At 44.5% G+C, this 22760-nt stretch overlaps 1 protein-coding gene across 1 annotated transcript in view; it reads left to right on the forward strand.

Moving 5' to 3' along the window:
* pyd (zonula occludens-like protein polychaetoid) overlaps positions 1-22760 on the forward strand; it is a 397456-nt gene that overhangs the window by 30557 nt on the left and 344139 nt on the right. The gene's annotated exons all lie outside the window — the stretch shown is intronic.

Consider the following 22760-nt stretch of genomic DNA (forward strand, 5'->3'; position numbering starts at 1 on the left):
GGGAGGAGGAAGCGTTATGGGGAGAATTTTTAGAATGGGAGAAATACAATAGAGAGAAGGAAGGGAGGAAAGGGAGATAGTGGAGAAAAGGAACGAAGAGAGAGAGAGAGAGAGAGAGAGAGAGAGAGAGAGAGAGAGAGAGAGAGAGAGAGAGAGAGAGAGATGAATCAGAAGGGACTGAGGGTGATCAGGGACTAGAGATGAAAAGGGGTCAGAGGCGGAAGGGGGAGGGGGCAGGAGGGGAGGAGAAGGGAGGGAGGAGGGGGGAGGGGGCAGCAGAGGGCGGATACGTGTCACATTTCACCGAGTGTCAGGTGTCATGTGGACTGTTGGACTGGGGGTGTCAGAGAGAGAGAGAGAGAGAGAGAGAGAGAGAGTGAAGAAAGCGGAAAAAGAAAGAGAGGAGAAAAGGTCAGGGAAAGAAGAGAGATTAGAAAAAAGAAGTGAGAATGAAAGAACGGAGGGAGAGAGGCAAAGAAAACAGTGAAGAAAAGAAGAAAAAGAAAGGAAAGGAGAGGAAAAAGTAAGGGCGAGGAAAGTGAAGGAAAGGAGGGAGGGAGAGGGAAGGAGAGCAGGGAAGAAAGTGGCGAAGGAAGGGATCAAGATGGGTAATATGAAGGAACGAAGAGAAAGGCAGGCGTGAATGATGACTGAGGTGAGGTGTGGATCAGGTATAGCTAAGCACTGTGTTGATTATTTTTCTTCTGTGTTTTGCCCTTATTTTCGTGTTTCTAGATCCTAACTGACCCCATTATGTGAAGCGGAAAAGGGTTAGTAGTGATGATGATGATGGTGGTGGTGGTGGTGCCATATGGTAATGATGATGGTGATGGGGATGAGGATAATTATTGTGATGATGACGACGGTGCTGCTGCTGCTGATGATGATGATGGTGATGAAAGTGGAAGTGAAACAAGAGGAATAATGAAGAATAGAGAAATAAGTAATGAGAACTGGAGAATGATGGAAGGATAAGACAAAAATTGAAAGAAAAACGAGAGAGGAACACAGACAGCCATAGAGTGTGAGAGAGGAGGGGGCGGGAGAGGAAATGAAAGAATAATAGATGGAGGACAAGAGGAAAGAGAAAGGGAGGAGAGAGGGAGGGAAATGAAAGAAAAATTGATGAGTAACTGGACGAGACAAAAAGGGGAGGGAAGGGACGGAGGGAGGGAGAATTAAAAAAATGGAGAGAGAGAGAGAGAGAGAGAGAGAGAGAGAGAGAGAGAATCGATAGGATGGGGGAAGGGGGAGAAAGGATGTAAGGGAAGGTGAGAGAGAGATATAGGGGCGGAAGGAAAGGTAAAATGAGAGCTGGAGAGAGAGAGAGAGAGAGAGAGAGAGAGAGAGAGAGCGAGAGAGAGAGAGAACATTGTGGTAGGTAATTTGGAGATTAGCGGAGAAAATCTGGAAAGATATCGATATTATTACAAGATTAGGTCAGGGGAGAGAGAGAGAGAGAGAGAGAGAGAGAGAGAGAGAGGGTTATGGGATCCACTTGAAAGAGAAAAAAGCCACATGGAAAATTGAGGTGAAAATAGAAAAGCGAAAAGGCTGAGTCAGAGAGAGAGAGAGAGAGAGAGGATGGCACCGTAAGAGTATTATGACACTAGGGAAGGCACTCTGGCTTTAAAGGTACCTGTGTGTGTTGCATAAATTACAGGCAGGTGAAGGTGTATGAGAGAGAGAGAGAGAGAGAGAGAGAGAGAGAGAGAGTGTGTGTGTGTGTGTGTGTGTGTGTGTGTGTGTGTGTGTGTGTGTGTGTGTGTGTGTCTACCTCTCCCTTTCCTCGTCTTCTTATGACAGGCAAACAATCCCGTGGTACGACAATGCATGGGCGGTTTGACTTCTCCTTTACCCCCTTCCATGTCTTTTATGATACGCGGGGAATACGTGGGGAGTAGGAGTATTTCTCTCACCCTCCACTGAAATACACGCCATCACTTACCCAAATTTATTCAACTCCTTTTGCTACGCCCCCTGTTTCTCTCTCTCTCTCTCTCTCTCTCTCTCTCACACACACACACACACACACACACACACACACACACACACACACATACACACACACACACACACACACACACACACACACACACACACACCACAGGAGATTGGGGGGAGGGCGGCGTATTTTCCTTTGGTCACCCCCTGTCCCTCGAGTCCCAGTCTTCTCGGAGATCAAAGGAGTAAAGCTTTGGGTCTCCGTCCTTTGTGGGTGTGGGGGATTTTTTTCTTTAATGCAAGGAAGAAGGAACCAAAGGCCAGGAGTCCGCAAACCGTACCTTCCAAGAAAAAAAAAAAAAAACTTACAAGAGCGCCAAATTCAAGATCCGTTCATTTCGAGAGTCCTGGAATGGGGTCACTAAACTAAAAAATCTCTCAATATTCTTTTTTTCTTTTTTTTTCTTTTTTTTTCTTTTTCAATATTCGTTCTGCCTCTAATATTTTCTCAGTCGTCAGGATTTCAAAATTGATATAGTTTTTTGGACAAATCAGGAAAGATACTGCTAAATATATAAATAATACGTAAACAAAATAGGCAATACATATTTTTTTTGTTTTTTTCGGAAATTGGGTCAACAGGCTAAAATTCCCTCAATATTTCTTGTTTTTTTTTTTTTTTCTTATTTATTCAAAATGTTAAAATTGGTATATATTTTTTTTTCGACAATTCAGGAAATATATATACCACTTAATATATATAAAGGAGTGAATAAACAGAATAGACCTTTTTTTTTTTTTTTTCGAAATTGATAGCATTTTTTTCCAACATTTTGGGATGGTTTTTCGACACTTAATCGGAGATACTGCTAAAGGAATACATAACCAAAATAGGCTGGATATATTTCGGATTTCATATATATATATTTTTTTCCGACCTCATGGGATAGATACTACAAAATATATATCGTTAGTATGTAAAGGACAGATAGGCACCAAGATAGACAATATAATTTTTTGATAATTCGGGACAGATGCCAAAAAAAGGAAAAAAAATAACACACACACACACACACACACACACACACACACACACACACACACACACACACACACACACACACACACACACACACACACACACACACACACACGAGGAAATGGAAGCTGGTTTTATATAACAGGTGATTTCCGAGAACGAAATTGGTGTAAAACTTGTAATGGCGGAAGCAGGTGAGGTGTGAGTGTGTTGTTGTGTTGGGAGTTAGAGAGGGCTCAGGTGGAGGTGAGAGAGAGAGAGAGAGAATGGGTGGAATGTGTTAAGATGGCTCAGCTGGTGTTGGAAGATGGTATTTCTCTCGTGTGTGTGTGTGTGTGTGTGTGTGTGTGTGTGTGTGTGTGTGTGTGCTGGCCGGGAGTATTTTTCTGTGTTGTGATTGCTGTTTTTTTTCCTTATGTGTGGGAATGCGTTAGTTGGTGTTATGATTGGTTTTGAGTTGCGTTTTTTTTTTTCCTGCAGGTAATATTATAATGAGTCGAATTGCCACTGATGGTTGTCTGTAAATGCCGGATCAGAATGGAGAAAGTTTGGGTTGAGGTTGTCAGAGGGTGGAATGGTGAGTGGAAGGAGGTGTTGCCTGTCGAAGCTGTCTTGGCCTTACCTGCCCATTTGTAGAAGTGGAAGTAGGGTGATGATGATGATGATGATGATGATGATGATGATGGTGGTGGTGGTGGTGATGATGATGATGGTGAGGATGATTCTGTCCGTTATCCAGATTTTACACATTCCTTCATAGTAAAGAGAATATAGTGATGTTGATATGGTGATGATGATGATGATGGTGATGGTGATTCTCGTAAATTGGATTGTTCTCTAATCATTTTAGGTAAACGCTGAGAATCCTAGAAATATGTATCTCTAATATTTTGCAGGTAAATGCTGATAATACTATAAAATATATCCATCCATCTGTCCATTAATTGTGTGTTGCGCTGTAAGTATAATAATAATAATAATAATAATAATAATAATAATAATAATAATTCATGATAACGGCAGCTAATGTTGGTAGTGGTGGTGGCGGGGTGTTGGTGGTAGCACTTGAGAATGTTGGTAGTCGTGTGGATTGGGGTGCTTAGTGGTAATGGCTCCTGCTTCTGGCCAGCGATCGTGGTAGTGGTGGTAGTTGTGGTTGTGAGTGTAGGTGTGGTAGTTGTGGTAGTGGTGGTAGTTGTGGTTGTGAGTGTAGGTGTGGTAGTTGTGGTAGTGATGATAGTTGTGGTTATGATATCTTTGTGGTTGTGGTAGTTGTGGTGCTGATTGTGATAATGGTTATGGTATTTATGTAATCAGTGATTCCCAAACTTATCCCATACATTTCCTCGTTTGGACACTGTGTGTATGTGTGTGTGTGGGGGTGGGTGGGGGGGTGGGGTTGTAATTATGGGCATGATGTTTACTTAAGATGCTGATAATATTGATAATGTATTTCGTGTTTGTCTCATGTGGAGGAGATTTAGGCCTTACCTTTTAAGTGTTCAGTCGGTGTTCTGGTTGGTATTCCGGACACATGCTGGGGGTGATATTTACTGAGCATTACCCTTGTAGTGCCGTAGTTGTTGTGCTGGGGGCCGAGATCCTGAGGCCTTTTGCGCGCGACAGAGGGGGAGGTGCTGTGGAGGGACGGAGTGACGGAGGGGGGGGTAGGTAGGGAGGGAGTGAGGGGCGGAGAGGGAGGGAGGGAGAGCAGAGAGTCAGCAGTCCTCCCTGTGGCCTGGCATACACAAGGGCGACTCGCTGGGTCCCTCTCCAGTTCTCTCTCGCCTCCCTCTCTCAGTTCCCCTTCCACCTCTCACGCAGATCAGCCACACCTCGCGTCATCTTTGGGGGCCTCGCGTGTACTCCTCTTAGAAGAATTGAAGAAAGGAAAAGGTGATAAATTGGAATAGATCAACGAAATATAAGAGTAACTGAAGAAAGGAAATGGTGATGAATGGGAAGAAGTGAAGGAAAGATAAGAACTGAAGAAAGGAAAAGGTGGTTAATTGGAATAAGTGAACGATAAGCTGGTGTTGTTAAATAATTTGGGGACAGTGAAATAGAGGCAGCATCTTCCCTATTAATTACCAATTTGCGTAATGGGTGATCTTGTTTATGTGTTGTAAGATGGTGTATCGCAGTTCTTGTAGCGTAAAGAACGTAATCGTAACTGCATTAGATGGTTGTATCAACTGAGATGGAAGCAGTTTAGATCACGTTAACAGTTTTGTTTTTACAGTGAGTGATTTTTATCTCAGATACAAAGTGTGTGTCATTTCGTAATTATTAATAAAACACATACAGTAGAATAAACTGTGACAGTATTCGGTATTGACATTAGATGAAATGGAAGGTGTGTTGCCATGGTGAGGACTGTGTGAATATTGTGCCATTAAAAAAAAAAAAAACGAGATTGTGTTTTTCTCACAAAATGTATGGAGCGTCAATTTTTTCGCTGTGTTAATACCTTTGCTATGTGTTAATGCAAACTAGCTATTGTAATGTATAAGCGGGTCCATTTCACACCCACGTTGGCAAGATAAACAGTGACAGTGTAAGATGCGGCCACCAATACTTTCCATACCTGTAAATCAATTATATATATATATATATATATATATATATATATATATATATATATATATATATATATATATATATATATATATATATATATATATATATATATATATTTGCTGCCGAAACTGACGTCTTTGGAAAATACTGTTTAACAGTTGCTGTATAATTTCTGGCGAAAAAAAAAAATGATCATGCTTTTTTTTTTTTTTTTTTTCCCCGAGAGTGAGACGTAGGAGGTGCAGTAAGGACGGAAGTCACGCCTGAGAAAGGTGAAAATGAGTTGTCTGGCTAGTGTGTGTAGCGTTGAGTGGAGCGATGAGGTGGACAGAAGAGAGTGTGTGTGTGTGTGTGTGCAGAGTGGAGTGGAGGTGGACGTGACAAGTTTAACACCTTCAGTCACGGGGTGTTTGTGATACCAGACGAGTTTGTTCAGCGTAACACAGCACCTTAGTATCGAAAGGTTTATTGGACTTTATATATAACCCATCTGATTCCGACATGACTCGAGCTAATTACAATCGTACGGGGATTTTTTGTTTGGAAAAAGAACCCAAGGCTGAACACCTGCGCAGTTCATAAAAAAGGGAGGTAGCCAAATGAAAGCACCCCCCCCTTTTTTTTTTTTTTTTTTTTTTTGAGTTCCATGAAAGGCACCATCTGCTGACTCGAAATAAAGTTAGAATAAAAGGTGTGTGTGTGTGTGTGTGTGTGTGTGCGTGTGCGTGTGCGATACTTTCCCCTAATTTGTGTGTTTTCCATTTACTGGATGCATATCGCCCCACTCTGACGCACTAATACGGTCAGGTTATTAATGACGATGATAGATAAATGAATAAATAGATAAACAGATGTATAGATAGTAAATGGGGGTGGATAGAAAGATAGAAGATGGAAAAGAATAACTAAAATACTGTATCGTAATAATTGTGGGGTAGATAGATAGATATATAGATTGATAGTAAATGGTGATGGATGGAAAGATGGAAGATGGAAAAACACTAAAAAGAATCAAATAATTGTTGTGTATTGTGGGAAACAGGAAGGCTATGAGTGAATGGTGAATAGAAGGAAGGAGACAGAACGAAAAAGTGACAGAGAAATTAACCCCTCCACTGCCCTTATTTTAGCCTAGTCGGTTTGTTTTCATGTAATGGAACTGGACCAGACTTAGATTTGGATATTAAGACGTGGTTGCATGAAATTTGGTGAGATTTAATGGAGTAAGCATGAGTCTCCTTGGTTACTATTCAAATCGACCCTCTGATCTCGACTCCACTTGGGTATCAACTAAGCTGAAAGGTGGTAAGGGTCTTTAACGAATGAGTCTCCTTGGTTACTAGTCAGTCTCCTTGGTTACAAGTTAAGTTGACCCTCTAATCTGAGCTGAAAGGGGTCACGGGTCTTTGCCAGGTTAGACTAAACGCACTATAGAAGGAACATAAAGAACCCTCACAAGAAAATATATATCTTAAGACAATTAAAATAGGTTGATAAGAATGAAAATAAGTCTTAAGGTGATTTGTAAGATCATTTTAAATCCGTTCACATCCAAGAGCTCTCAGCGATAAGGTGATTTGTAAGATCATTTTAAATCCGTTCACATCCAAGAGCTCTCTCCATCGCTGAGTGAAGTTGTGTGGCGTTGGTGTGAATATTGAGGCACCGAACTGAAGCGCTTACAAGAAGGAATTGAGGGACAGTCTTACGGAAGGGTTAAGTAGTTAGGGAGAAAATCACATCAAGAAAAGAATTGTGGAAGAAAAGGAGTGAGGCAAGGAGAGAATTAAGGAGGAAAAGGAATGTGACAAGGGAAGAAGTGTGGATGAAAAAGAAGAAAGGAAAGAATTATGAAAGAAAAGTGAAGAAAGGAGAGAATTGTGGAAGAAAAGGAGTGAAGGAAGAAAGTAATTATGGAAGAAAAAGTGAAAAAATGGGAGAATTGTGGAGGAAAAGGAGTGAAGGAAGGAGAGAAATATGGAAGAAAAAGAGAAGAAAGATAAGTCTGGAAGAAAAAAGAATGATGGAAGTAGAAAAAGCAGGGGAATATAAGATGAATGAAGGGGGAAAGGAAAGAAGGAAATGTGATGAGGTAATAAGAAGAGACGAGTATATGGAGGGAAGGAGAGAAGAAAGAAGTAAAGTTAAGGAGTGTGGAAAGAAAGGATGAAGGTAGAGTAATTGGAGTGTAGTTAAGAAACAGGGATGAATGAAGGAGGAGAGAAGGAATATAAGTGCGACTCCACACGTGTGCTGGAACAAGTCTTGGCAGCATGTAAACATCACAGTAATGAACCCGCTGCAAACATGTTGGGAGCAGCAGTGTCCAGATTCTGTTGGCAACATCATGATGACATCTCAGCTGCCTGGAATAGTCATATTTATCCCTTGGCCTGTGCTGCCAGTGTTCGAAGCTGCACTGAAACATGTTTGCATACACCTGTCCAAATGTTGCTGCAAACATGTACCCAGACATGTTGCCAGCTGTGTTGCCAGCATATGTTCGAGGGCACGTGTGGACGCATACTTAAGGAGAATTGATGACAAGAGAAAAATAGTAAAACTCTTGGGATAAACCGGAAGGAAGGAAGGAAGGACGATGAAGGAGGAGGAGGTATGGATGGAAATAAAGGAAGGAAGTACGGGCGGACGGACGGAAGGAAAATAAAAAAAGGTTTAGCGGAAGGAGGGGAAGAAGGAAAATGTAAGGAAGGAAGAAAGGGGTGAAGGTAGATGACCCTCCATGATGATAGTTGTCCTCTCTCTCTCTCTCTCTCTCTCTCTCTCTCTCCGTTGAAAGAAGGAAGAAAAGACTAATGGAACTGAAGGAAGGAAGGAGGATAGAGAAAGAAATAGGGAAGGAAGGAAGGAGGATAGAGAAGGAAATAGGGAAGGAAGGAAGGAAGGAGGATAGAGAAGGAAATAGGGAAGGAAGGAAGGAGGATAGAGAAGGAAATAGGGAAGGAAGGAAGGAGGATAGAGAAGGAAATAGGGAAGGAAGGAGGGAAGGGATGTAGGTAGATGACCCTCTGATGATTGTTGTCTCTCTCTCTCTCTCTCTCTCTCTCTCTCTCTCTCTCTCTCTCTCTCTCTCTCTCTCTCTCCATCTTTCCCTTCCCCTCGCTCCTTCATTTTCTCCCACCCTCACTCTTTCTCTCGTTTCCCCTCCTCTCATCATTTTGTCTTCCTCTCTTCCCATTCTGTCTTCTCTCCCTCTTCCCCTCCTCCCTGCATCTTCTCTTCCTCCTCCATCCCTCCCTTCTGCCAAATCTCTCCTCCTCTCCCCTCTTCCTTTCATCAGTAATTTTTCCTTCCCTTGATTCACCATTTTTTCTTATGTGTCTGTTCATAGTCCACCCCCCTCCTTCTCTCTCTCTCTCTCTCTCTCTCTCTCCTGCATCTACCTGTTTGTCTATCTGTCTGCATCTATTCTCTTCTGCCTCACCGTTACCTCCTCACAGCTGATTGGAGAGGCGGAGGGAAATTGAGGAGAGGAAGGGGAGAGTGGAGGGAAATAAGAAAAACAGAGAGATAAATAACGGTGTGTGTGTGTGTGTGTGTGTGTGTGTGTGTGTGAATCTGTATCCTGTCATGTGTGAAGCAATATTTGACATATTGGAATGCGTTTGCCGAAGGGAAGGATATTACATATATATATATATATATATATATATATATATATATATATATATATATATATATATATATATATATATATATATATATATATATCATCCAATCCTACGTTGCCCCATGAGGAGCGTAGGAGCCCGGGGCTAGGCAAGTTGGTCTTGACATTTAAGATAAAAATAAAAAATGTGTGTGTGTGTGTGTGTGTGTGTGTGTGTGTGTGTGTGTGTGTGTGTGTGTATGTATGTATGTATGTATTTATGTATGTATACCGGATATTCTTAAATATGATGATTTGGAAAAACAAACACGAATTTTTATAACTTTTTTGTTCATATCTTCTGTGGTGAAATGCTTTCTTTCTTTTTCCGTGTGGAGAGAGAGAGAGAGAGAGAGAGAGAGAGAATTAAACAAATGGCGGTAGACGCTGGTGGTAGCGGTGCGGCAGGTGTTGTGGTGGCGTGTAAGTGTGAGTGTAGGTATGACAGGAAGGAGACACGTGCGCCAAATTACGTACACCCGCAAGCGGTAGTTGGGCTGCGGCCGCGGGAGGAGTGGAGGGGGGAGGGGGGTGGATGGGGGAGTGGAGGGGGTGTAGTGGAGTGTGGGATTTGGGAGGAAGGTGTGAGAGTGGATGGAGAAGGATGTGGTTCGGAGAGGAGTATATGAAGTAAAATCTGACTCAGTGTGCTTCGGGTGGACATAGGAAGAAGTGACAAAAGGAGAGTCTACCTCCGTATACTGTGGTTGCTGAGGACTGGGGGGGGGGGATCTGTGAGTGGGGAGGAGGGGAGATGCGTGGGTGGATCGACGGTGGGGGGGGAGGAGGAGGAGGAGGAGGAGGAGGAGATTCTTGCCTGTCGACTGCTGTGAGGTCAGTAAGGCAGATGATCATTTTTGGAGGAGGTAGTTAGTGGTGTAATGGCAGGAAGGAGGTGATAGCCAGATAAGATAGATAGATAGATAGGTAGGTAGGTAGAGATAGATGAATTGATTGGGGGAAACAGCAGTACACTTCATATAAAAAAAAAATGTAAATCTGAGTCGAAGGTTGTAGGCTGTAGCAACGCTGTTAAGTGTAGAGTGTAGTAGGGGTGTAGGTGTGGCGTTTGTGGAGTGTAGTGTAGTGTGGTTGTGGAGTGTAGTGTAGTGTGGTTGTGGAGTGTAGTGTGGTTTTGGAGTGTAGTGTGGTTTTGGAGTGTAGTGTGGTTTTGGAGTGTAGTGTGGTTTTGGAGTGTTGTGTACTTGTGGAGTGTAGTGTGGTTGTGGAGTGTAGTGTGGTTGTGGAGTGTAGTGTGGTTGTGGAGTGTAGTGTGGTTGTGGAGTGTAGTGTGGTTGTGTAGTGAAGTGTAGTTGTGGAGTGGAGTGTAGTGAAGCGTAGTGTTCTTGTAGAGTGAAGTGTGGTTGTGGAGTGTAGTGTGGCTGTAGAGTGTAGTGTGGCTGTGGAATGTCGTGTACTCGTGGTGTGTAGTGTAGTTGTGGAGGTGTAGCAGGGGTGTAGGTGTGGGGGTGGTATAGCTACACTCGGAATAGGATACGTGGTGTGGGGCGTGGTGTAGTGTATCGTGGAGATGTGGGTGTGGGAGTGTCGAGTAGTGTACCGGGTGTAGAGTGGCATGTTGTGAGAGGAATACGCGGTTTTAGGTGTGTGTGTGTGTGTGTGTGTGTGTGTGTGTGTGTGTGTGTGTGTGTGAACAGTACCTCCCTGCGTTAACCTGAGAAACATAAAGAGCACCCGCGGGCAGAAGGGGTTAATAAGGAGTATAGCGGGAGTTTCAGTGTTAAGAAGTAGTTATATACAGAATATCCCAAATCTTGCTCTGTTTGAACGAGTAAATGGCTCGTGAAGGAGAAGCTGTTAAGAGAATGGATAAAAATATGTGTGTATGAACGGCAAAAAGGTATGTATGTATATGTATTTATGTACATATGTGTATTAATGTATGTATGTATGTAGTTGTGGTTAAGTTTATACGAGTGGCAAGTGCACATTGAGAGTGTAAGTGTAGAGTAGGTACTTTTTCTTGTAGTGTAGTGTGGTGTAGGAAGGTAAGATTCGTAGTGCATGTAGCGGGTGTATTGATTTTGAAGATGTGTATGGTGGCGTGTGTGGGTGTACTTTGTTGAGACTGTAGCGAAGGGTGTATTGAACTGAACGCTGAGTGGGACCAAAGGGTTATTATAAGTGATTAATTATTTTGGTTCGCGTGAAGAAGTGGGTGTGTTTTAGGAAGTAAGGGTGAGTATTGTTTCTCTCTCTCTCTCTCTCTCTCTCTCTCTCTCTCTCTCTCTCTCTCTCTCTCTCTATCTGTGTGTGTGTGTGTGTTCTGTAAAGGAAAGGTAGTAGTAGTATTAATAGTAGTAGTAAACATTCTTTGTGACCAGATAAAGGGCTGTGGTGTTCCCTTTCCACAACTCCATAGCGTTCATTTATTCAGGTACACTCACGTCGAAGCCACCATATACTCTCAGATTTACACCCCAGTTCAGAATACCATATTTGGGTTCGCACAGTCTCGCTCAATAACACCTCTGCATGTCCGGGGTTCTGAAGCTTCGAGCCAGGGAATTCAGAGAGCTGCCCACCTGATTGTTCCTGATTCTGTTGCTCCTGATTCTGCTGTTCCTGATTTGATTGATTCTGATTCGATTGTTTCTTGATTTGATTGTTTGTGAATCTACTGCTTCCGTTTCGTTTAGTAAGATTTCTCCTTGTTTTGACACAGCTTTGGGTTTCAAGGAGCAAATGATTGGATGTGTGCTATCTCCAACAGTTGTCCTGTCGCTTCCGCAAGTCTCTCTCTCTCTCTCTCTCTCTCTTATGAACTTCGAAAATTACTTACCGACATTGAAAACTTTATTTGGAAACAGTTCAGCATGTTGTTTGTTTCGTTTTCAGGAGACTGATTTTTAAGTCCAATTAGAGGAAAACATGAGAGGTGTCAGTATTTTTGTTGCTGAGTATGGTATGGTATGGTGATCGATCCCTTCCTCCTCTGTGTGTGTGTTTGTGTGTGTGTGTGTGTGTGTGTGTGTGTGTGTGTGTGTGAGAGAGAGAGAGAGACAGACAGACAGACAGACAGAGAGCGTGTGCGCTCGAATGGTTGTTTTTGTGAGTCTGCTTGCATTTTGTGGCAGTGTAAGTATTCCTCTGCCTTGATCATTATGTGTGTGTACGTATGCGCTTGTTGTGTAAATTTAATGTGTGTGTGTGTGTGTGTGTGTGTGTGTGTGTGTGGTTTCGTGTGTGCGTGTGTAGCTTTCACTAGGGCGGGTCAGAACAACCACTATCACATTCCCCTCTAGGCACTACTCTCACCTTGATAGCTGTTGTTGTGGCACTGTTGTAGGAGGCTCTTGAAGGCACTTTTGGCACCACTCCCACCCTCGCCTTGACACCACCACCACCATCACCACTACCTCTAACATCACCAACACCACCATCACCACCACCTCTAACACCATCACCACCACTACCACTCTCACCTCTGACATCACCACGACTACCACCTCTAACACCACCACCACCACTACCACCCCCACCTCTAACCACCACCACTACCACCCCCACCTCTAACCACCACCACCACCACCACCACCACAACCCTCCTGCACTTGACACACACCCTTTCCCCTCCCCCTCACTTTCATCCCTGTCCCCTCTGTCCTGACCTCTCACCCCACTCTCATCCTTCATCACACTCTTCACCTCTCATCCCTCTCCCTTCACCCTCTTTGCATGCCTTTCCCCTCACTCTCATCCCACTCCTCTCCCCTCGCCCTCCCCCTCACCCCTCACTTATACACTCATCCCTCACCCCAGCTTATACCTCATTACACTTCCCTCACATCTCCCTGGCAACCCCTATTCCTTAGTCCCAACCCTGTCCCCTCACCCCTGCTGGCACCCCACCCTCAAACTCTCATTTTACTTCTCATGTCTTTAACCTCATCTTCAATTATCCTCACCCTCACTCCCCTTTCCCTTATTCTCCCTTACCCTCACCCCGACCCATTCACCCCACTCCCCCGTCAACTCTCACCCTCCTCGCTCCTCTCCCCTCAATCGTGACTTTTCCCCCATAATTCCACTCTCTTTGTTTTTTGCCCAGCCTTCTCACACATTGCCTCGCTCCCCTCTCAGTCGCCCCCACCCCTCGTCCCCTCCCCTCCCCACACCTGTGAATTTTTTCCCTTTCAACCACACCCCAACCCTTCTCACCCCGTTGCCCCCTTCTTACATTTAACCCCTTTCTCACCCCAGTCCCACTTTTCAGTTTCTCCTATCCCTCCCTTTACTTTTTTAGCTTCCCCCCCACCCCTTCCTCCCTCTTGATTTTTTAGTTTCCTACCTATTCTCCCTTCTCCCCATGCTCCTCTTCCATCTTTTCTGTCTCCCCTCCCCCCTTTCTTCCCCACTTTCATATCCCCTTCCCCCCCTTTCTTCCCCACTTTCATATCCCCTTCCCCCCCTTCAGTCTCATCCTTTTATCCTACTCCTTGTCCCCTCTTTTAGTCTCCCTGTCTTCCATCCCTCCCTTTTCAGTCTTCTTCTTCCCCTCACCTTTCCCCTCCTTCCCCCTCCACCCCCATTATCCCCCCCTTCCCCATCCACCCCCCATTATCCCCCCTTCCCCCCCTCCACCTCCCATTATCCCCCATCCCCCCTCCACCCCCCATTATCTCCCCTTCCCTTCATGGTGTACTTTTTACCCCCCTTCCCCCACCTCTGTTTGCTTCCGGAATTTAGAGGGCAATCCGTTGGGTCGTTTTTGTTACGGGTCACGAGTCATTAGGTGTGTGTGTGTGTGTGTGTGTGTGTGTGTGTGTGTGTGTGTGTGTGTGTGTGTGTGTGTGTGTGTGTGTGTGTGTGCAACAGATATAATGTGCTGAAACAGTAATGAGTTTCTATATATACGTGTGTGTGTGTGTGTGTGTGTGTGTGTGTGTGTGTGTGTGTGTGTGGTGCTTTCATGTAATTGTAACCTTGCTAGTGTGTACGTGTTCGTGTATGAGGGTGGCATGCCTGAATAAATGAACATTGTGTGTGTGTGTGTGTGTGTGTGTGTGTGTGTGTGTGTGTGTGTGTGTGTTTCAACCATAATTCCAGAAGGGGACGAATTACAGTCCTGAAATTTGACACACACGTACACGGGTTCCAAGAAGATGCACATCATCGCTAAAATTAGATGCGGGTCACTGTTTTTTGGGGAAGGGGGTGTTGGTGGAATTACTGAAGTGAAATTGTGGAAGTAAACACCGTAGACTTATGTTGGGTTGAGGTTGATGATGATGGTGATGATGATGATGATGATGACGATGATGGAGGGTCGTACAGGGGTGGATGGGGATGAGAATGCGGTTAGTTTTGTATCGTCTTGTGTATAGTTAACCTAAGTGAAGACAAGTAAATTTGTTGGTTCTTAGGCTAATAATGGGAAGAGATTGGTGATGATGATGATGATGATGATGATGTTGATGATGGTTTAAGCTGTCTGTATTGTCTTTAATGCCAAGGTATTTTGTTATCTATTATTGCAATGGAAATTTTCACAGGGTTATTTGAATAGGTGTGGAATTAAGGAAAAGTAAAATTGGAGAAACAGGAATTAAATCTCGTGGCAAAAAAAAGATAAAAGGTGAAAGGTATGGACACTAAGTTTATAAATCGAAGGAGGACGAAGTGAAAAGGAGTGGAAAATAAAATATAAACCGAAGCAAAATGAAAAATAACTAAGCACGCGATACACTCATATAATCTCCTAGCCTGGTAAAAGAAAAAAATTGCTTGAAAGAGGAAGAAAAAAGGAACTGGTGTAGACGCAAAAGTAAATGAAAAACTGAAGAGTGAAAATTAAGGATAAGTGCAGAGGGTTAAGTAAAAATTGAAGAGTGAAAGGAAAGTGAAAAAAGAAAAAAGTGAGAGAAAAGATGGTATACAGTGAAGAGAGAAAGGAGAGCAAATAAAGAGAAGGAAAATAATCAGTGCATTGTGGAAAGAAAGCAAAGAGTGAAAGAGGGATAGGCAAGTAAGCACGCGATACTCTCCCAGAAAGTGAAGAGGCGTACTACCCAGTGTGAGGACTGTGACGCCGGTATCGTGAATTTAGATACCTTGCGATCACCGTACCTTACAACCTCACCTCTCCTTAACCCTGCTCCTTTAATTTAACCTTGACTTACCGTATCTTATTTTGTCATTCTTTGCTTTGCCTTACCTTACCTTACCTTACCCATTACCCTAGCCTACCTTACCCTACCTTACCCAACCCTATCTGCCTCATTCATTCTTCCACATCTCCATTGTCTTACCTACCTTACCTTGCCTAAGCTAACATCACCTCACCTGCCCGCCCCACATTGCATAATTTCTGCCTCACGCGCACCTGTCCGCTTTACCTGCTGCTTCATTACCTAATTTACCTGCCGTGTTAGCCCCCCACCCTCCAGTTACGACTCCAAAATATCCTACCTTTAATCAGAAGAGCTTGTCTCATTCCCTCCTGATTTTTAGGTCATTTTTAGCACTCAAATATTTTCTTAATAATTTTCTTCTACTGTTTTAATTAACCTGTCTGTCTGTATCAGTAGTTTTTTTTTTTCCGAGTCTAAGGTGTATTTGTTGTAATCCACCTCTTATTATTTCCTTGAGTCTCTCTGTACTTATTGCGAATGTAGATTGACTTAGACCTTGTAGCAAAATCTTCTCCCCGTTCTTCCTCTAACCTCATTCAATTGCATCACAGCCATTGACTACCTCGTGTGGGATCAACTTTTAGCCACACTGAGCTTTATTTTGTCTCAGCAGCAAGATCTCGTATTTCCCATTCTGGTACCCCATCACCAAGCTACAGTCGCCTCTCGTGACTGATCTGCTTCAACCTATTTCTTGGATTTGTCTGAGTAGCAAAAGTCCTCTCAAGTCCCCCTCCGACCTCCTTTCCACTGGGTCACACTTCCAATTAGTCGCTGACCTAGTTGAACCCACTTTGAACCCTATCTCGTCTGAGCACCTTAACGTTCTCCCATTCCCCTCCTGACCTCCTTTTGACTGACACACACACAGGCGTATCTCTTGTCATAAATACTTTCTTCTTCTCTTTATCGTTATCTTCTCCTTTCTGTACGTATCCATATCGCCCATTACCACCCCTTTCTGCAATTCGTTCGCATAAACGTTTCGTCAACCCCTCCTTTCCTTTCCTGTCACATACCTCATATTCCATCACATATTTCACCCCTCCCTACCCATCACTATCGCATACCTCACAGTCCAATCTCCTCATCCCTCCCTACCTCGCCTAACCTCAAATCCCCACACCACTTCCCCAACACATCCCCCACCTCGTTTTCTTCCATCTCCTCCCCCACCGCGTTTTCTTCCATCTCCTGCCACACCTAGTCTTTCATCCCCCTCCCTCCCATCTCCTCTCCCTATTCCTGCCCCCACCTCCTCCCCCCACCGCCACCCTGGGTACCCTACGGAGGATGCTGGGGGAGGCCCGGCGCCCCTCTCGAAGGAGTAAAAGTCGTAGCAGCCATCGCTCCTCCCGTAGCCACAGGAGTTCACGTAGGAGGAAGGTATGTGGGTGGGGGCGTTGATTCTCTCTCTCTCTCTCTCTCTAAGCATTTTTTTCTCCCACAAAACGTATCCTTATTTATCCAGTTTCCAAATTGATTACCCATAGGTTTTCGCACTGTCGAAGGAGATAATTTTTGACGAAACTTAAAGTAGGCTGTTTCATTGTTTCAGCTTAAATATATAGGTAAACACACATCCATTACTTTTGTTATTTAATTTGTTTTCCCTTCCTTTGTTCGTCTGTGAAAAGATAAAATCGGAGTACTGTATTGGTGTGGCGGGAAAATAGTATAGTCGCCCTTTACCCGTTCTCTCTGAGCCGGTACGTTTTCTATGATGGTTTGTTTACTTCTCTCGAGCTGTGTCTTCTGCCTTCAAGTACTGGCCGATTAGCAGACAGACAGCACTGTTTGTCGGGTGTATTTTTAGCCTGTGTTGCACCGTAGTTGAAGAAGTGAATTAATTGACATCCTCCTCCCTTGGGCTTAAATAATAATAATGATAATAACAACAACTACTGTTTGTTGGGTTTATTTTTAGCTTGTGTTGCACTTAGGTGAAGAGGTGAATTAATTAACAGCATCCTCCCTTGGGCTTACATAATAATAATAATAATAATAATAATAATAATAATAATGTTTGGTAGCCAGAATAAACACAAATGGCATCCTTCTGCTGATGAGTTATTATTATTATTTTTTTTAGATGTCACTGAAGGCCGAGCAAGGATGTGTATGAAATAGCAGATAAAAGGCGAAATAACTATAGTCTTTTCACATTCAGTTGGCCTAGATTTTCGTCATTTTGCACCACTCGCGTAGGAGAATGAGAGAGAGAGAGAGAGAGAGAGAGAATGTGTGTGTGTGTGTGTGTGTGTGTGTGTGTGTGTGTATGCAGGGTGGGGGTATAGAAATTGATGATCGTGCTTAAAATGATGGAGTCCAGGGCCAGGAGTCACTCAGGCATTGCAGACACGAAGCACTGGAGTCGATATCAGCTTATCGCCGTATCACCATCCTTCCTTCTCTTCAGTCTTCCATTTCTTTCCACGGTCCCTCTCGCCTTCTTCCGCGTCATTCTCTGTCTTCCTGCTTCTCCTCCTCTTCCTTCCTCTTCCATCTACGGTCTCCAAGTTCCTTTCCTTCCTCTCTTTACCCTTCTCCTCCTCCCCCCATTATTTCTTCCCCAAATCCCCTTCCTCCTCCTCCTCCTCCTCCTCCTCCTCCGGTTCAGTTTTCTGTGATCCTTCTGCTCACTTAACTAATTATTATTATTATTATTATTATTAACCGCTTCCATTTCCTTTGCTTCTGTCCCCAGTTCCATCGTCTAATTCCTCTTTCATGTCATGCTTCATTTTCTGTCTCGTCATCCTCGTCGCCCAGGTCGTCGTTCGCCTATTCCTCCTTGTCCTCGATCTCCTCTTCCTCCTCCTCTTCCCTCTCCTCCTTTTCTCTCTTCCAATTCTCCTCTTATCTGTTACTGCTTGTGTTAAATCGCAAAGTCAGCAGGTATATTGTTATTGATTAGGCACGTCATGGAGAGAGAGAGAGAGAGAGAGAGAGAGAGAGAGAGAGAGAGAGAGAGAGTAATCGTTCTGTCTCCTAATCAATTCTCCTTTCGTTATTTTTTTTTACATGTATCGTTTGTGCATGGATGAAAATATTGCATCATCATCATCATCATCATCATCATCGTCATCATCATCATCATCATCTTCATCTTCATCACCATCATCATCGTCATCAGTCTGCCGGTAATTTGTTCTTTCTTGTCTCCTGTCGTTGTCAGACCTTTCTCTCTCTCTCTCTCTCTCTCTCGCTCTCTCTCTCTCTCTCTCTCTCTCTCTCTCTCTCTCTCTCTCTCTCTCTCTCTCTCTCTCTCTCTCTCTCTCCACACACACACACACACACACACACACACACACACACACACACACACACACACACACACACACACACACACACACACACACACACACACACACACCAGTCATTCCTCTGTACTCCCACCTCCTCTCCTTACCACTTCTCTCCACCATGTACCAACCCTCCTCTCTACCCTCCCTTCTCTCCTCCCCGCCCTCCTCCTTCTCCTCACCCTCCCTTTCCTCCTTCTCTCCCCCTCCCCCCCTCCGGAAGGGAACAAGAGCCCCTCCAAGTCGTCCCCAGGCAGACTCTTGAACCCCCTCCCCCCTTCTCTGGCCTTGACGGGAGGGAAGGAGGGAGGGAGTAAGGAGAATGGGAGGTAGTAAAAGAGGGATGAATGGAACCTACACCGTATCTCTGTCTTCATTTTCACCTGCTCTGCCTTCCTGTTTATCTTCACGCTACCTTCACTTCCACATACTATAAATTCCTCTATGCTCTGTCTTCGTTTCCACCTTATCTCTCATCTTATCTTCCTACACACTATCTGTGTCTTCATCGTCACCTTTTTGTTTATTGATATACCTTCACTATTTTTTTCTTCATTTTCACATGTTTGCTTCATACGTGTGTGTGTGTGTGTGTGTGTGTGTGTGTGTGTGTGTGTGTATATATATATATATATATATATATATATATATATAGTGTATATTATCACCTGTTTTTCTTCTTACATACTTTATCTTCATTTTCACCTATTTAACCCTCCTTTCCCAACCCCTTCCCTACCCACTTATCCCATGATATAAAATTGGTAGGGTCGATGAGGGGTCAGTTTGGTGGCGTGGTCGCTATAGCACTGACCTCACTCACGAAGGTCGCATTGAAGTGGGTTGGAGCCCCATTGAGTGCCACTGAGAGTGTTTGGTAGAACTCACAAGCTGACGTCTGTATTTAGTAATCAGATATCCAGCTCGACATCATAGCACGATCATCTATGACTGTCTTTCATGTCACAGTGCAGGAAAGGAAGATAGAAAAGAAAGGAGATAAGTGAAAGATAAGAGGGATGAAGAATGATTGCTGGAAAAATGAGGAGGGGGAGGTGGAATGAGTGAAGAGTGGAGGCAAAGATGGCAGGATTAGAGGGAGGGAAGAGGAGTATGGGGAATGAAGGAAGAAGGAATGGATTGCAGAAAGGAAGAGAGGAATGCATGAGGGGGAATGTTTGGAATGTCTGACTGAAGCGATTGATGCAGTAAATGAATAACAAGCCGTATGAAAGGCGGGGTTGTACTGAATGGCGGAGAGAGAGAGGTATTTAAGGAAAGATGATGGAGAGGAGGAGGAAGAAGCGAGGAGATGAAAGGGAAGGAGCAGAAGGAAAGATAATGATGAGGAAATGATAAGGAAGATGGAAAAGGGACGGAAGGAAGGGTTTAGAGGAAGATGTAGAGAGTGGAAGTGAGGATAGAAGAAATGAAAGGAAGACGGAAGGAAGGAAAGCTGGCTGGATGGATGGATGGATGGGTGGGTAGGTGGAAGGAAGGAAGGAAGGAAGCATTTTCTGTTAGGGGTACTCAGGGTGTACATTCAAGGTTACTGGAACACATGTGGGGCTTTAAAGAGTGTCCCTGTGTGTGTGTGTGTGTGTGTGTGTGTGTGTGTGTGTGTGTGTGTGTGTGTGCGTAATTTCAGTATACCATCATTCGTTGTCATGGTAACGCTACATCCCCCTAAATATATGGGATGGATGTAAACAGTGTCATTTACAATTAGGGGTAAAAGTTCTCCTAATATTTCACATCTTCTCACATTCTTTTCTTGGCTAATATTCTTAAGGTGAGAGAGGGTTGTTGTGCTTCTCTGATGATGCTCTTTGATGTGATGCCTCAGGGAGGAAAGTGACGGACATGCCTTGTGTGAAGTAGAAGTGGAATAGTGTAGGGTAGTCGAATTTTTGTGTCTGGCTGTAGCGGTGTGTGTGTGTGTGTGTGTGTGTGTGTGTGTGTGTGTGTGTGTGTGTGTGTGTGTGTGTGTGTGATGTATGTTCCCGTGACACACATACCCAGCCTCCCCCCCCCAACTCCCCCACCTTTTTATATTTTCCCTTCCCCTCCTCCACCTTTAAGCCCCCACCCTCCCCTCCCCTTCTCCCCTTTCCCCTTCCTTCCCCTCTCCAACATCTTTCCCCCTCCTCTCGTCCCCTCTTTCCTACAGTCTTCCTCCCCTTTCCCCCTCACCTCCTTATTCCTCCTTCCCCTTACCCCCTCAATATGTTCTTCTCTCCCACGCCCTCCTTATCTTCCCCTCCCCCTCCTCTTCCTCTTTACATCGTTCCCCCTCACCCCAGCCTCTTCATCCTCCTTACATTATCTCCCTCTCTCATTTCCCCCTCTGTACCTCCATACCCTCTCCTGACTACCTCTACCCCTTCTAATGTGCCTCCCTCCCCAACCCATGCAAATCCCCCTTCTTCCCCTCTTCTGTCCATTACCTACTCCCACTTATGCATTCCCCTTGCCCTTCACATCCTCCAACCTCTCTTCCTCCTCTCCTCTCCTCTCTCTCCCCTCACTCACTTTCGCCCCCGTTTCCCTCACGTAATCCCCTCTTCCAACTCTCCTCCCCCCTCCTCTCGCCCCGTATCCCCTGTTTCGCCCCCTTTCCCTCACGTACCTTCTCTCTCAGTCATCCCCTTCCCCCTCCTCTCCCTCTCTTCTCATCCCCTTATCGCCCCTTCCCTCTCTCATCCTCCAACGCCGCATCCCTCCCTCACCTCCTATCGCCCCCACCCTCCCTCACCCTCACTCCCAAAACAACAACCTCCCCCACCATATATCCGTGTGCATTGTCAATAGCGGACCGTATATTCTCCAGCCTGCCTCCCCCACCATCCCCACCCTCATCCCCACCACCCCCACTCCAGCGCATCATAACTCATTGATAAACTCCCCAATATTACCACACCCACCCCCGCTTAGCGCATAACTCTCTCACGCTAAATGCCTGCCGTGATGCCATCCTCGCTCTCACTCCCTCATTCACTCACTAATCCATACTTACTCACTTATCCATACATACTCATTCACTCACTCACTCATCCATACATTCAAACTTTACTCACTGACTCATCCATACTAACTTTACTCATTCATTCATCCATACATACTAACTTTACTCACTGACTCATCCATACTAACTTTACTCATTCATTCATCCGTAATTACCAACTTTACTCACTCACTCACCTGCCCACCCACCTCTTCCCATCTACCCAGACCCTTTTAATCACTGAAGCATATGCATCAAGCTTCATTTTTCCTCTTGATTATTTGTTTTTCCTGTCTTCATCCATTCCTAGAGACTGGGGGGAAAAAGAGGCACTACCCACGTATTCCCTTCGTGCTGTTATTTATTCAGGTGACTAATAACACCCACTCTTTTAATTTTGTATTGGCGTAGGGATGCAGTGGTCCCGCCTATAACAGTTGTGTTGCAAGCAGCCTCGTTACTCCTACGGCTCATTCACGGTACCTTTGGCTCCTTCTCTCCTTTGATTCGTGTCCCTAAAGAGGTAAAAATAGCCATGTTGCTTTTATGGCTTTCTCACAGTACCTTTGGCTGCTTCTCTCCTTTGATTCATGTCCCTAAAGAGGAAAAAAGAGCCATGATTAAAAAAAAATATATATATCAGCATCTGAAAATTCTGTGAGAAGTTGATGATGTATTACTGAACCACGCATTAGTAAAACTCACACCCACCCACCCACACACACACACACACACACACACACACACACACACACACACACACACACACACACACACACACACACACACACACACACACACACACACACACACACACACACACACCTGCTCATCATTAACGTGTAGGGCCTTGTGCCATTAGTGAGGTAAACAGTGATTATGAGGACAGGTGATGGCCAGGTGTTGGGGGGGTTCATTAATATCCCCTTGGCCAAACAGTAGGCCGGATTAGGCTGGGCATGGGGTGTAGGTCAGGGTGGGGTGAGGGGTGATTGGGGGTGAGGGGGGAGGTGAGGGAGGGTAATTAAGGTGGTGGGGGTAGGGGTGATTGGGGATGGTGGGT

The sequence above is a fragment of the Coenobita brevimanus genome, chromosome 87, assembly GCF_032717465.1.
Source record: "Coenobita brevimanus isolate Jiangsu-jjx chromosome 87, ASM3271746v2, whole genome shotgun sequence".
Taxonomy (NCBI): Eukaryota; Metazoa; Arthropoda; class Malacostraca; order Decapoda; family Coenobitidae; genus Coenobita; species Coenobita brevimanus.